Below are 17185 nucleotides of genomic sequence, written 5' to 3' on the forward strand. Positions count from 1 at the left end.
AAGGGAAGCGCTACTAAGGTACACAATAGTACATTTTGGTAGACAGAAGGTGAATTGGTCATCAAAAAGAAAGGAGAACCAAGGCACTCTTCATATAATGAATTAAAATGCCTCTATACACCTATATGACATCTTTACCAGCCGTGCTTCCACCAATCCCATGTTTTAAATGCATGACAGGGCATATGAGGTTATTGTGGTTACCTATTGAGTATTGACTGTGTTTGTTTATTCCATGTGTAACTCTGTGTCATTGTTTGTGTCACACTATTTTGCTTTATCTTGGCCAGGTCACAATTGTAAATGAGAACTTGTTCCCAACTAGACTACCTGGTTAAATAAAGGTGAAACCATTTTAAAAAATGAGGTGAAGGTAGGGAGTGGGGATTCAGACTGACAGTAGATGTACATCGCCCTCCTCTGGACAGAAGAGAAACTACACCAGGTTATTTGATCATATCCACACATCCTTAGAGAAACCCATACAGGTCTGTTAAGATAAAATATGATTGAATATTAAATAAGTTGATCCAGCATCCTAACAATGGCAGAATGGCGAGTAGCGTGTGTACATAAACATCCCCACAGCATGATGCTGCCACCACCATGCCTCACTGTAGGGATGGTGCCAGGTTTACTCCAGACGTGACGCTTGGCATTTAGGCCAAAGAGGTCAATCTTGGTTTCATCAGACCAAACACTCTTCTTTCTCATGGTCTGAGAGTCCTTTAGGTGCCTTTTGGCAAACTCCAAGCAGGCAGTCATGTGCCTTTTACTAAGGAGTGTCTTCCGTCTGGCCACTACTATAACGGCCTGATTGGTGGAGTGCTGCAGAGATGGTTGTCCTTCTGGAAGGTTCTCCCATCTCCACAGATGAACTCTAGAGCTCTGTCAGAGTGACCATCGGGTTCTTGGTCACCTCCATGACCAAGGCCCTTCTCCCTCGATTGCTCAGTTTGGCCGGGCAGCCAATCTAGAAAGAGTTGGTGGTTCCAAACTTTTTCAATTTAATAATAATGGAAGCCACTGTGTTCTTGGGGATCTTCAATGCTACAGATTTTTTTTGGTACCCTTCCCCCAGATCTGTATCTCGACACAATCCGGTCTCGGCGCTCTCCGGACAGTTCCTTCGACCTCATGGCTCTGATATGCACTGTCAACTGTGGGACCTTATATAGACCGGTGTGTGCATTTCCAAATCATGTCCAATCAATTGAATTTACCACAGATGGACTCCAATCAAGTTCTAGAAACATTTCAAGGATGACCAATGGAAACAGGATGAACTCGAGTCTCATAGCAAAGTTGTTTCTTATTTTTGATTTATACATTTGCGAACATTTCTAAAAACCTGTTTTTGCTTTTTTATTATGGGGTATTGTGATGTCATTATGGTGTATTGTGATGTCATTCTGGGGAATTGTGATGTCATTATGGGGTATTTTGATGTCATTATGGTGTATAGTGATGTCATTCTGGGGTATTGTGATGTCATTATGGGGTATTGTGTGTAAATTGCTGAGGATTTGTATTTATTTAATCCATTTTAGAATAAGGCTGTAACGTAACAAAATGTGGAAAAAGTCAAGGGGTCTGATTACTTTCCGAAGGCATATGTGCATTCACTTGTGTGTATTTCCATAGTGTGATAATGTGTGTGTCTAAGTAGTGTGTTCCAACATGCCTCCCAGCAATGTAAGTGTCGATGTGTATGACAGACTTGTGTGTGTGTTCAGGGGTAGGACAAGAAGTTAGCGGGGAAGATTCCGGTCCGTCCGTTTAGCGTTCCCTCCCACCATTCATACTGTAACTCTGTCTTGGTAACCACGGTGATGCGGTCGCTGGGTTTGAAGCTCAGGTCGCCAGAGTGTCGCCCTGTGAACGACGACACTAATATCTACTAATATCGCCGGGACGACTACAGGCCCCGCGTCCCACGCACCCACCCCTAGGAACAGGCACATGATCACAGCTGTATACAGTGAATCATGTTGGTGAACAGTATGCCTAGGTGAACAGTATGCCCTGGTGAACAGTATGCCTTGGTGAACAGTATGCCTAGGTGAACAGTATGCCTTGGTTAACAGTATGCCTAGGTGAACAGTATGCCTTGGTTAACAGTATGCCTAGGTGAACAGTATGCCTTGGTGAACAGTATGCCTTGGTGAACAGTATGCCTTGGTTAACAGTATGCCTAGGTGAACAGTATGCCTTGGTGAACAGTATGCCTTGGTGAACAGTATGCCTTGGTGAACAGTATGCCTAAAAGTAGATTCCCAAACCTTCCATTAAAGAGCCATCACCAACAAAGAGATCAACCTGGAGAAGAGTCCCCTAAACAAGCTGGTCCTGGGGCTCTGTTCACAAACACAGACCCCACAGAGCCCCAGGAGAGCAACACAATTAGACCCAACCAAATCATTAAAAAACTAAAAGATAATTACTTGACACATTGGAAATAATTAACAAAAAAATATAGCAAACTAAAATACTATTTGGCCCTAAACAGAGAGTACACAGTGGCAGAATACCTGATCACTGTGACTGACCCAAACTTAAGGAAAGCTTTGACCATGTACAGACTCAGTGAGCATAGCCTTGCTATTGAGAAAGGCCGTCAATTTCTCAAATGGAATAGCCTTCATTTCTCAGAACAAGAATAGACTGACGAGTTTCAGAAGTAAGTTCTTTGTTTCTGGTCATTATGAGCCTGTAATCGAACCCAGAAATTCTGATGCTCCAGATACTCAACTAGTCTAAAGAAGGCCAGTTTTGGCCTCCCGGGTGGCGCAGTGTTTAAGGGCGCTGTACTGCTGCGCCACCAGAGACTCTCGGTCCGCGCCCAGGCTCTGTCGTAACCGGCCGCGACCGGGAGGTCCGTGGGGCAACGCACATTTGGCCTAGCGTCGTCTGGGTTAGGGAGGGTATGGCTGGTAGGGAAATCCTTGTCTCATCGCGCACCAGCGACTCCTGTGGCGGGCCGGGCGCAGTGCGTGCTAACCAAGGTTGCCAGGTGCATGGTTTTTCCTCTGACACATTGGTGCGGCTGTCTTCCGGGTTGGATGCGCGCTGTGTTAAGAAGCAGTGGGGCTTGGTTGGGTTGTGTATCAGAGGACGCATGACTTTCAACATTCGTCTCTCCCGAGCCCGTACGGGAGTTGTAGCGATGAGACAAGATAGTAGCTACTAAACAATTGGACACCACGAAATTGGGGAGAAAAAGGGGTAAAAAAAATAAATTAAATAAAAAATAAGGTCAGTTTTACTGCTTCTTTAATCAGAACAACAGTTTTCAGCTGTGCTAACATAATTGCAAAATGTTTTTTTAATGATCAATTAGCCTTTTAAAATGATAAACTTGGATTAGCTAATACAATGTGCCATTGGAACACAGGAGTGATGGTTGCTGATAATGGGTACGCTTATTTTCTTTAATTATTTAACTAGGCAAGTCAGTTCAATTCAAATTCTTATTTACAATGACGGCATATGGGGCAGAACGACAGATTTTTACCTTGTCAGCTCCGGGATTCGATCTAGCAACATACAGTTGAAGTCAGAAGAGTACATACACATACAAGATCACATTACATACACCTTAGCCAAATAGTTTTTCACAATTTCTGACATTTAATCCTAGTAAAAAATTCCCGGTCTTAGGTCAGTTAGAATCCTCACTTTATTCTAAGACTGTGAAATGTCAGAATAATAGTAGAGAGAATGATTTATTTCCGTTTTAATTTCATTCATCGCATTCTCAGTGGGTCAGAAGTTTACATACACTCAATTAGTATTTGGTAGCATTGTGTTTAAATGTTTTAACTTGGTTCAAACTTTTCGGGTAGCCTTCCACAAGCTTCCCACAATAAGTTGGGTGAATTTTGGCCCATTCCTCCTGACAGAGCTGGTGTAACTGAGTCAGGTTTGTAGGCCTCCTTGCTCGCATACACTTTTTCAGTTCTGCCCACAAATTTTCTACAGGATTAAGGTCAGGGCTTTGTGATGTCCACTCCAATACTTTGTGTCCTTAAGCCATTTTGCCTCAACTTTGGAATTATGCTTGGGGTCATTGTCCATTTGGAAGACCCATTTGCGACCAAGCTTTAACTGATGTCTTGAGATGTTGCTTCAATATATCCACATCATTTTCCTGCCTAATGATGCCATCTATTTTGCGAAGTGCACCAGTCCCTCCTGCAGCAAAGCACCCCCACAACATGATGCTCCCACCCCCATGCTTCACGGTTGGGATGGTGTTATTCGGCTTGCAAGCCTCACCCTTTAGCCTCTAAACATAACGATGGTCATTATGGCCAAACAGATCTATTTTTGTTTCATCAGACCAGAGGACATTTCTCCAAAAAATACGATCTTTGTCCCCATGTGCAGTTGCAAACCGTAGTCAGTTTTTTTTATGGCGGTTTTGGAGAAGTGGCTTCTTCCTTGCTGATTGACCTTTCAGGTTATGTCGATATAGGACTCATTTTACTGTGGATATAGATCATTTTGCACCTGTTTCCTCCAGCATCTTCACATTGCTCCCAAGGATGAACCAGACTTTTTCTGAGGTCTTGGCTGATTTCTTTAGATTTTTCCATGATGTCAAGCAAAGAGGCACTGAGTTTGAAGCTAGTTTGAAGCTAGGTCTTGAAATACATCCACAGGTACACCTCCAATTGACTCAAATGATGTCAATTAGCCTATCAGAAGCTTCTAAAGCCATGACATCATTTTCTGGAATTTTCCAAGCTGTTTAAAGGCAACTTAGTGTATGTTAACTTCTGACCCACTGGAATTGTGATACAGTGAATTATAAGTGTTATAGTCTGTCTGTTAACAATTGTTGGAAAAATTACTTGTGTCATGCACAAAGTAGATGTCCTGAACCGACTTGTCAAAATGATAGTTTGTGAACAAGACATTTGTGGAGTGGTTGAAAATCGAGTTTTAATGACTCCAACCTAAGTGAATGTAAACTTCTGACTTCAACTGTATATTATATTCAAAATATCTGCCGTTTTCAGCTACAACATTAACAATATCTACACCGTATTTCTGATTGACTTTTTGTTATTTTAATTACAAAAAAATTGCTTTTCTTTCCAAAACTGTCACGTTCTGACCTCTATTTCTGTTGTTTTGTATTTATTTAGTATGGTCAGGGCGTGAGTTGGGTGGGCAGTCTATGTTTGTTTTTCTATGTTTTGGGGCAGTTCTATGTTTTCGGCCTAGTATGGTTCTCAATCAGAGGCAGGTGTCAATAGTTGTCTCTGATTGAGAATCATACTTAGGTAGCCTGGGTTTCACTGTGTGTTGGTGGGTGATTGTTCCTGTCACTGTGTTTGTTGTCACAGGATAGGACTGTTTTGCGTTTTCACATTTCTTGTTTTTGTTAGTTTGTTCATGTGTAGTGATTTATTAAAACATGAATAACCACCACGCTGCGCTTTGGTCCGCTTCTCTTCCTCCTACAGACGAACGCCCTTACAGAATCACCCACCACAACAGGACCAAGCAGCGTGTCAACAGGCAGGAGCAGCAGGAGAAGCAACAGCGGCAGCAGGAGATACGTAGTAAGGAATTCTGGACATGGGAGGAAATCCTCGACGGGAGAGGACCCTGGGCTAAGCCAGGAGAATATTGCCGCCCCAAGGCCGAGCTGGAGGCAGCAAAAGCAGAGAGGCGGCATTCTGAGAAGCAAGCACGGCGGCGCGGACGGAAGCCCGAGAGTCAGCCCCAAAAATTTCTTGGGGGGGGGGGCACAGGGGGAGTGTGGCAGAGTCAGGAGTCAGACCTGAGCCAACTCCCCCCGTTTATCGTGAGGAGCCAAGGAGGAGCTCAGAACCAGAGCTGGTGTTGGAGGTGAGCGAAGCAGAGACTGTGAAGGAGTTAATGGGGAAATTGGAGGAGAGTGATATGAGACCCTTGCTGGTTTGGTGCATGAGGCACGACATTCGCCCGACGGAGCGTGTCAGGGATTTAATGGCACCGGGGTCAGCTCTCCATACTCATCCTGAGGTACGAGCGAGGGGTCTGGTGAAGACTGTGCCAGCCTCACGCACCAGGCCTCCTGTGCATCTCCCTAGCCTTGCACGTCCTGTGCCATCTCAGCACTACAGTGCTCCTAGCAGTGCTAACTGTGGCGGGCGTGGTGCTGGTCAGGCACCGTGTTATGCAGTTGTGCGCACGGTGTCCCCAGTACGCGTGCTTAGCCCGGTGCGCTACATCCCAGCTCCCCACATCTGCCGGGCTAGGGTGAAGATCCAGCCCTGCTCTCAAGATCTCCAGTACGCCTTCACGGCCCGGTCTATCCGTCACCACCTCCACGCACCAGCCCTCCGGTGGCAGCCCCCCGTACCAGGCTGTCTCTCCGGCCCATCCTTACAGGGGCTTCCTCCTCTCCAGCGCTGCCGGAGCCTCCCACCTGTCCGGCGCCTCTGCCGGAGCCTCTCGCCTGTCCGGCGCCGCTGCCGGAGCCTCCCGCCTGTCCGGCGCCGCTGCCGGAGCCTCCCGCCTGTCCGGCGCCGCTGCCGGAGTCTCCCGCCTCTCCGGCGCTACCAGGGCCTTCCTCTTCTCCAGCGTTGCCGGAGCTTCCCGTCTGCCCAGCGCCAGCTGAGCTTCCCGTCTGCCCAGCGCCAGCTGAGCTTCCCGTCTGCCCAGCGCCAGCTGAGCTTCCCGTCTGCCCAGCGCCAGCTGAGCCTCCCGTCTGCCCAGCGCCGCCAACGCCTCCCGTCTGCCCAGCGCCGCCAACGCCGCCCGTCTGCCCAGCGCCGCCAACGCCGCCCGTCTGCCCAGCGCCGGCAGTGCCGCCAGTGCCGCCCGTCTGCCAGGAGCCGCCAGTGCCGCCCGTCTGCCAGGAGCCGCCAGTGCCGCCCGTCTGCCAGGAGCCGCCAGTGCCGCCCGTCTGCCAGGAGCCGCCAGTGCCGCCCGTCTGCCAGGAGCCGCCAGTGCCGCCCGTCTGCCAGGAGCCGCCAGTGCCGCCCGTCTGCCAGGAGCCGCCAGTGCCGCCAGTCAGCCAGGGGCCGCCAGTGCCGCCAGTCAGCCAGGGGCCGCCAGTGCCGCCAGTCAGCCAGGGGCCGCCAGTGCCGCCAGTCAGCCAGGGGCCGCCAGTGCCGCCAGTCAGCCAGGGGCCGCCAGTAAGCCAGGGGCCGCCAGTGCCGTCAGTCAGCCAGGGGCCGCCCGAGCAGCTGTCCCTCTGTCCCGAGCAGCTGTCCCTCTGTCCCGAGCAGCTGTCCCTCTGTCCCGAGCAGCTGCCGCCCCTCTGTCCCGAGCAGCTGCCGCCCCTCTGTCCCGAGCTGCTATCGCCCCTCTGTCCCGAGCTGCTATCGCCCCTCTGTTCCGAGCTGCTATCGCCCCTCTGTCCCGAGCAGCTGCCCCTCTGTCCCGAGCAGTTGTCCCTCTGTCCCGAGCAGCTGCTTCACCTCTGTCCCGAGCTGCCCCTCTGTCCCGAGCAGCCCCTCTGTCCAGTGGGGTCATTGAGAGGGGTGGCCATGGTGAGTAAGCCAGGGAGGCGGACAATAAGGCGGACTAAGACAATGGTGAAGTGGGGTCCGCGTCCCGCGCCAGAGCCGCCACCGCGGACAGACGCCCACCCAGACCCTCCCCTATAGGTCAAGGTTTTGCGGCCGGAGTCCGCACCTTTGGGGGGGGGTACTGTCACGTTCTGACCTCTATTTCTGTTGTTTTGTATTTATTTAGTATGGTCAGGGCGTGAGTTGGGTGGGCAGTCTATGTTTGTTTTTCTATGTTTTGGGGCAGTTCTATGTTTTCGGCCTAGTATGGTTCTCAATCAGAGGCAGGTGTCAATAGTTGTCTCTGATTGAGAATCATACTTAGGTAGCCTGGGTTTCACTGTGTGTTGGTGGGTGATTGTTCCTGTCACTGTGTTTGTTGTCACAGGATAGGACTGTTTTGCGTTTTCACATTTCTTGTTTTTGTTAGTTTGTTCATGTGTAGTGATTTATTAAAACATGAATAACCACCACGCTGCGCTTTGGTCCGCTTCTCTTCCTCCTACAGACGAACGCCCTTACAAAAACAAGGATATTTCTGAGTGACCCCAAACTTTTGAACAGTAGTGTATTCCCTCAGATTACACAGACCCACAAAGAATTAGAAAATAAAACCAATTTTGATTGACTACCATATCTATTTGGTGAAATACCACAGTGTGACATCACAGCAGCAAGTTGTGTGACCTCTTGCCACGAGAAAAGGGCAACCAGTGAAGAACAAACACCATTGTAAATAAAACCCATATTTCTGTTTATTTATTTTCCCTTTTGTACTTGAACTATTTGCACATCATTACAACACTGTATATAGACATAATATAATAATATGACATGTCTTTATTATCTTGGAACTTTTGTGAGTGTAATGTTCACCATTATTTAAATTTTTTTATTTAACTTTTGTTTATTATCTAGTTCACTTGCTTTGGCAATGTTAACATATGTTTTCTATGCCAATAAAGCCCTTGAGAGACAGAGAGAGACAAAGAGAGATAGCGAGAGAGAGACAGAGTGAGAGATACAGAGAGAGATGGAGAGACAGAAGGAGAGAGAGAGAGACAAGTGTGACTACTGCGTTTGAAGTTTGCTCTGCACACACACACACACACACACACACACACACACACACACACACACACACACACACACACACAGCTACCATTATAGTAGCTAGCTGGTCTCCTTACCCAAGGTGCATTGGGAAGTCAGTATGTTTATTTTGGCTGGGCATGAGGTCACAGTTTAATACATCACCTAGACCCACACAATCTCTACAATCACCTCACACTTCACCTGCAGCGAGAACACGCACACTGCATTCACATCCTGCTGTGTCGACACAGTGGTGTATATTTTGGCACGGTGGTCGGCCACTGTGTAAATGAAAGCATTCCTCTTGTCACCGAACCACTGAAAGATGATCAAACTCCTACGTGTGTGTGGGGCTAGGTGTGTGTGTGTCTGTGTGTGTGTGGAGCTGCAGCAGCTGCCTTACCAACAAGACTACCTCAGCCCATGACAAGATTACCCCAGCCCATGACAAGACTACCCCAGCCCATGACAAGATTACCCCAGCCCATGACAAGACTACCCCAGCCGATGACAAGACTACCCCAGCCCATGACAAGATTACCCCAGCCCATGACAAGACTACCCCAGCCCATGACAAGATTACCCCAGCCCATGACAAGACTACCCCAGCCCATGACAAGATTACCCCAGCCCATGACAAGACTACCCCAGCCCATGACAAGATTACCTCAGCCCATGACAAGATTACCCCAGCCCATGACAAGACTACCCCAGCCCATGACAAGATTACCCCAGCCCATGACAAGACTACCCCAGCCCATGACAAGATTACCTCAGCCCATGACAAGATTACCCCAGCCCATGACAAGACTACCCCAGCCCATGACAAGATTACCCCAGCCCATGACAAGACTACCCCAGCCGATGACAAGACTACCCCAGCCGATGACAAGATTACCTCAGCCCATGACAAGACTACCCCAGCCCATGACAAGATTACCCCAGCCAATGACAAGACTACCCCAGCCCATGACAAGACTACCCCAGCCCATGACAAGACTACCCCAGCTCATGACAAGACTACCCCAGCCCAGGACAAGACTACCCCAGCCCATGACAAGATTACCCCAGCTCATGACAAGACTACCCCAGCCCATGACAAGACTACCCCAGCCCATGACAAGACTACCCCAGCCCATGACAAGACTACCCCAGCCCATGACAAGACTACCCCAGCCCATGACAAGACTACCCCAGCCCATGACAAGACTACCCCAGCCCAACACAAGACTACCCCAGCCCAGGACAAGACCACCCTAGCCCAGGACAAGACCACCCCAGCCCAGGACAAGACTACCCCAGCCCAGGACAAGACCACCCTAGCCCAGGACAAGACTACCCAGCCCATGACAAGACTACCCCAGCCCAGGACAAGACCACCCTAGCCCAGGACAAGACCTCCCCAGCCCAGGACAAGACTACCCAGCCCAACACAAGACTACCACAGCCCAACACAAGACTACCCAGCCTAACACAAGACTACCCAGCCTAACACAAGACTACCCCAGCCTAACACAAGACTACCCCAGCCCAACACAAGACTACCCCAGCCCAACACAAGACTACCCCAGCCCAACACAAGACTACCCCAACCCAACACAAGACTACCCAGCCCAAAACAAGACTACCCCAGCCCAACACAAGACTACACCAGCCTAACACAAGACTACCCCAGCCCATTACAAGACTACCCCAGCCCATGACAAGACTACCCCAGCCCATGACAAGACTACCCCAGCCCATGACAAGACTACCCCAGCCCATGACAAGACTACCCCAGCCCAAAACAAGACTACCCCATGACAGGACAAGACTACCCCAGCCCATGACAAGACTACCCCAGCCCATGACAAGACTACCCCAGCCCAGGACAAGACTACCCCAATCCAACACAAGACTACCCCAGCCCAGGACAAGACCACCCTAGCCCAGGACAAGACCACCCCAGCCCAGGACAATACTACCCCAGCCCAGGACAAGACCACCCTGGCCCAGGACAAGACTACCCCAGCCCATGACAAGACTACCCCAGCCCAACACAAGACTACCCCAGCCCAACACAAGACTACCCCAGCCCAACACAGACCACCCCACCCCAACACAAGACTACCCCAGCCCAACACAAGACTACCCCAGCCCAACACAAGACTACCCCAGCCCAGGACAAGACCACCCTAGCCCAGGACAAGACCACCCCAGCCCAGGACAAGACTATCCCAGCCCAGGACAAGACCACCCTGGCCCAGGACAAGACTACCCCAGCCCATGACAAGACTACCCCAGCCCAACACAAGACTACCCCAGCCCATGACAAGACTACCCCAGCCCAACACAAGACTACCCCAGCCCAACACAAGACTACCCCAGCCCAACACAAGACTACCCCAGCCATTAGCAGGAGTAATGTACAGGCCTGACACGCAGAGGGAATGCCCCACTCACACACATCGCTACAACCATCCGTCTCCTCCATCCGTCTCCTGTAGCTTTTCATTCCAATCCCAGTTGTAACCAATCAACCAGTTAATCGTAAGAATCAGGTGTGTTAGAGTAGGGATTGGTGCGAGAACGTACATGACAGTAGGTAGCTCTCCAGGAACAGTCCTGGTGTAAATCTACAGGAGGGTAGCTCTCTAAGAACAGGGTTGGAGAGTCCTGGTGTAAACCTACAGGAGGGTATCTCTCCAGGAACAGGGTTGGAGAGCCCTGGTTTAGCCCTTATTTTAGCAGGTTAGTTAACTGAAAACACATTATCCTTTACAACAACATCCTGGAGAAGAGTTGCACAGAGTATGTGTGTTCCAATGGAGAGGATGATGATGATGATGAAGGGTTTAGGGGAGGGGTCACTCACCTGTGCTGTCAGATTTGAAAGCAGAGATGCTTGGATAGAGGGAGGGCTTCACTGCTAAAACACACACACACACACACACCCACACACACACACACACACACACACACACACACACACACACACACACACACACACAGAGACTCAGACACACACAGACACACGCACACAGACACACGGCAATATCAGTCAAAGACAGAGAAATTTCTTTCTAGAGGATAAAATATTCTAGCCAACCCACACAAACATGCCCTCACTGGCTACACAGCAGCCATGCTACTGTTAGAAAACAGCACAGCTTGTATTTATGAGGGGTATTGACATGTTGAATCCCCACCCGAGGTGTCTGTAAATTACTGGCGCACAGCTCGGACACCCATGTATACCCCACAAGGCATGCCACCCGAGGTCTCTTCACAGTCCTCAAGTCCAGAACAGACTATGGGAGGCGCACAGTACTACATAGAACCATGACTACATGGAACTCTATTCCACAGTACTACATAGAGCCATGACTACATGGAACTCTATTCCACAGTACTACATAGAGCCATGACTACATGGAACTCTATTCCACAGTACTACATAGAACCATGACTACATGGAACTCTATTCCACAGTACTACATAGAGCCATGACTACATGGAACTCTATTCCACAGTACCACATAGAGCCATGATTACATGGAACTCTATTCCACAGTACTACATAGAGCCATGACTACATGGAACTCTATTCCACATCAAATCAAATTTTATTGGTCACATATACGTGTTTAGCAGATGTTATTGCGGGTGTAGCGAAATGCTTGTGTTTCTAGATCCAACAATGCAGTAATATCTAACAGTTTCACAACATACACCCAAAATACAGGTAAGTCTAAGTAAGGAAAGGATTAAGGATATCTATACACATATGTCAGAGTGGCATTGGACTAGGATACAGTGGCATAGTATAGAATACAGTATATACAGAGTAATTATTACATTATTAAAGTGGCCAGTGAGCAGTCTCTGATGTGCTGGAGATGGCTGCTTAACAGGCAGTGGTCTAGTCTAGAATAGCATACATATGAAATGGGTGATGCAATAAGTAAACACAATTTAAAAAGTGACTAAGATACCGTAGAATAGTGTGGAGTGCAGTTTATACACATGAGATGAGTAATGCTAGATACGGAAACATTATTAAAGTGGCCAGTGATTCCTAATCTATGTCTATAGGCAGCCACCTCTGATGTGCTTGTGATGGCTGTTTAGCAGTCTGATGGCCTTGAGATAGAGGGCTGTTTTTCAGTCTCTCGGTCCCAGCTTTGATGCACCTATACTGACCTCGCCTTCTGGATGATAGCGGGGTGAACAAACAGGCAGTGGCTCGGGTGGTTGTTGTCCTTGATGATCTTTTTGGCCTTCTTATGGCATCGGGTGCCGTAGGTGTCCAGGAGGGCGGGAACTTTGCCCCTGGTAATGCATTGGGCAGAGCGCACCACCCCCTGGAGAGCTTTGCCGTTGTGGGCGGTGTAGTTGCCTTACCAGGCAGTGATACAGCCCAACAGGATGCTCTCAATTGTGCATCTGTAAAAGTTTGTGAGGGTTTTAGGTGTTTAAGACAAATTTCTTTAGCCTCCTGAGGTCGAACAGGCGCTGTTACGCCTTCTTCACCACACTGTCTGTGTGGGTGGACCATTTCAGATTGTCAGTGATGTGTACGCCAAGGAACTTGAAGCCTTCCACCTTAACCACTGTGGTCCCATCGATATGGATAGGGGGGTGTCCCCTCTGCTGTTTCCTGAAGTCCACGATAATCTCTTTAGTTTTGTTGACGTTGAGTGAGAGGATATTTTCCTGGCACCACACTCCCAGAGCCCTCACCTCCTCCCTGTAGGCTGTCTCATCGTTTTGGGTAATCAAGCCTACTATTGTTGTTTCATCTACAAACTTGATGATTGAGTTGGAGGCTTGCGTGGCCACGCAGTCATGGGTGAACAGGGAGTACAGGAGGGGGCTGAGCACGCACCCTTGTGCAGCCCCAGTGTTGAGGATCAGCGAAGAGGAGGTGTTGTTTCCGACCTTCACCACCTGGGGGAGACCCGTCAGGAAGTCCAGGACCCAGTTACACAGTGCGGGGTTCAGACCCAGGGCCTCAAGTTTGATGATGAACTTGGAGGGTACTATGGTGTTGAATGCTGAGCTATAGTCAATAAACAGCATTCTTACATAGGTATTCCTCTTGTCTAGATGGGATAGGGGCGGCAGGGTAGCCTAGTGGTTAGAGTGTTGGACTAGTAACCGCAAGGTTGCAAGTTCAAACCCCAAGCTGACAAGGTACAATTCTGTCGTTCTGCCCCCTGAACAGGCAGTTAACCCACTAGGCCGTCATTGAAAATAAGAATTTGTTCTTAACTAGTTAAATAAAGGTAAAAAAATAAATAAATAGGGTAGTTTGCATCTGTTGATCTATTGGTGCGGTATGCAAACTGAAGATGGTCTAGGGTGGCAGGTAAGGTGGAGGAGATATGATCCTTGACTAGTCTCTCAAAGCACTTCATGATGACGGAGGTGAGTGCATTTAGGTAAATTACCGTTGCTTTCTTGGGTACAGGGACAATGGTAACTGATGCAAATAGTAGAATTATATTTCAAAAACAGATTAAAAAAACACCTTATGGAACAGCGGGGACTGTGAAGCAACACAAACATAGGCACAGACACAAACATACACACACATGATGACATACGCACTATACACACACGTACACATGGATTTTGTGTTGTTGATATGTGGTAGTTGAGTAGGGGCCTGAGGGCACACACTTAGTATGTTGTGAAATCTGTTATGTAATGTAATGCTTTTTAAATTGTATAACTGCCTTTATTTTGCTGGACCCCAGGAAGAGTAGCTGCTGCCTTGGCAAGAGCTAATGGGGATCCATAATAAACCCCAGGAAGAGTAGCTGCTGCCTTGACAGGAACTAATGGGGATCCATAATAAATCCCAGGAAGAGTAGCTGCTGCCTTGGCAGGAACTAATGGGGATCCATAATAAAGCCCAGGAAGAGTAGCTGCTGCCTTGGCAGGAACTAATGGGGATCCATAATAAAGCCCAGGAAGAGTAGCTACTGCCTTGGCAGGAACTAATGGGGATCCATAATAAAGCCCAGGAAGAGTAGCTACTGCCTTGGCAGGAACTAATGGGGATCCATAATAAACTCCAGGAAGAGTAGCTGCTGCCTTGGCAGGAACTAATGGGGATCCATAATAAAGCCCAGGAAGAGTAGCTACTGCCTTGGCAGGAACTAATGGGGATCCATAATAAACCCCAGGAAGAGTAGCTGCTGCCTTGGCAGGAACTAATGGGGATCCATAATAAAGCCCAGGAATAGTAGCTGCTGCCTTGGCAGGAACTCATGGGGATCCATAATAAACCCCAGGAAGAGTAGCTGCTGCCTTGGCAGGAACTAATGGGGATCCATAATAAAGCCCAGGAAGAGTAGCTACTGCCTTGGCAGGAACTAATGGGGATCCATAATAAACTCCAGGAAGAGTAGCTGCTGCCTTGGCAGGAACTAATGGGGATCCATAATAAAGCCCAGGAAGAGTAGCTACTGCCTTGGCAGGAACTAATGGGGATCCATAATAAACCCCAGGAAGAGTAGCTGCTGCCTTGGTAGGAACTAATTGGGATCCATAATAAAGCCCAGGAAGAGTAGCTGCTGCCTTGGCAGGACCTAATGGGGATCCATAATAAGCCCCAGGAAGAGTAGCTGCTGCCTTGGCAGGAACTAATGGGGATCCATAATAAAGCCCAGGAAGAGTAGCTGCTGCCTTGGCAGGAACTAATGGGGATCCATAATAAGCCCAGGAAGAGTAGCTGCTGCCTCAGAAGGAACTAATGGGGATCCATAATAAACCCCAGGAAGAGTTGCTGCTGCCTTGGCAGGAACTAATGGGGATCCATAATAAACCCCAGGAAGAGTAGCTGCTGCCTCAGAAGGAACTAATGGGGATCCATAATAAAGCCCAGGAAGAGTAGCTGCTGCCTTGGCAGGAACTAATGGGGATCCATAATAAAGCCCAGGAAGAGGAGCTGCTGCCTTGGCAGGAACTAATGGGGATCCATAATAAAGCCCAGGAAGAGTAGCTACTGCCTTGGCAGGAACTAATGGGGATCCATAATAAACCCCAGGAAGAGTAGCTGCTGCCTTGGCAGGAACTAATGGGGATCCATAATAAAGCCCAGGAAGAGTAGCTGCTGCCTTGGCAGGAACTAATGGGGATCCATAATAAGCCCCAGGAAGAGTAGCTGCTGCCTCAGAAGGAACTAATGGGGATCCATAATAAAGCCCAGGAAGAGTAGCTGCTGCCTTGGCAGGAACTAATGGGGATCCATAATAAGCCCCAGGAAGAGTAGCTGCTGCCTCAGAAGGAACTAATGGGGATCCATAATAAAGCCCAGGAAGAGTAGCTGCTGCCTTGGCAGGAACTAATGGGGATCCATAATAAGCCCCAGGAAGAGTAGCTGCTGCCTCAGAAGGAACTAATGGGGATCCATAATAAATATAAATACAAACTACAGTCTGTCTGTGTGCATGTGCATCTATGTGTCTGTGTGTGGATGGGTGTGTGTCTATGTGTGTGTACTGCAGGTCTCTGTGCTGCAGGGGCTCGGGCTCTAGAATGGAGGACCACTGGACTGATGGGAGGAGAGAGAAAAGAGGAGGAAAGCATGAGGCTAACCCCACACTACTAGGATGAGGCTAACCTCACACTACTAGCATGAGGCTAACCCCACACAACTAGCATGAGACTAACCTAATACAACTAGCATGTGGCTAACCCCACACTACTAGCATGAGGCTAAACCCACACAACTAGCATGAGGCTAACCTCACACAACTAGCATGAGGCTAACCCCACACAACTAGCATGAGACTAACCCCACACAACTAGCATGAGACTAAGCCACACAACTAGCATGCATACCCAAACAGCAGTAGACACACACATCTGTGGGAACTCCTTCAAGACTGTTGGAAAAGCATTCCAGGTGAAGCTGGTTGAGAGAATGCCAAGAGTGTTCAAAGCTGTCATCAAGGCAAAGGGTGGCTATTTGAAGAATCTCAAATATAAAATATATTTTGATTTGTTTAACAATTTTTTGGTTACTACATGATGTGTGTTATTTCATAGTTTTGATGTCTTCACTATTATTCTACAATGTAGGAAATAGTTAAAATATAGAAAAACCCTTGAATGAGTAGGTGTTCTAAAATGTTTGACTGGTAGTGTACATCAATGCAGTATACTCTAGTACTGTAGTACACTTGTTGGTCCATTCAGTGTATCAAAACGATCCGTCAGTATGTGCAGTGTAATAGACAGTGTTATTCAGTAACTTCTGTGATAGGTGCTTGGCTGTCCACTCAGTAGTGTATTAATCTGTGTAGGTCTCCAGGACACAGTACAGGCCAGGAGCACACAAGGCCACACACACACACACACACACACACACACACACACACACACACACACACACACACACACACACACACACACACACACACACACACACACACACACACACACACACAAACACACAAAGTACATGAATACAACACACACACATTAATACAATAAAATAAGAATTTGTTCTTAACTGACTTGCCTATTGGGGGGTTTAGGAACACATGGACAAGGCTATTATGTTACCCCCCCCCCCTTCCAACATC

This window comes from Oncorhynchus mykiss, chromosome 25 (assembly GCF_013265735.2).
Source record: "Oncorhynchus mykiss isolate Arlee chromosome 25, USDA_OmykA_1.1, whole genome shotgun sequence".
In the NCBI taxonomy this organism is placed as follows: domain Eukaryota; kingdom Metazoa; phylum Chordata; class Actinopteri; order Salmoniformes; family Salmonidae; genus Oncorhynchus; species Oncorhynchus mykiss.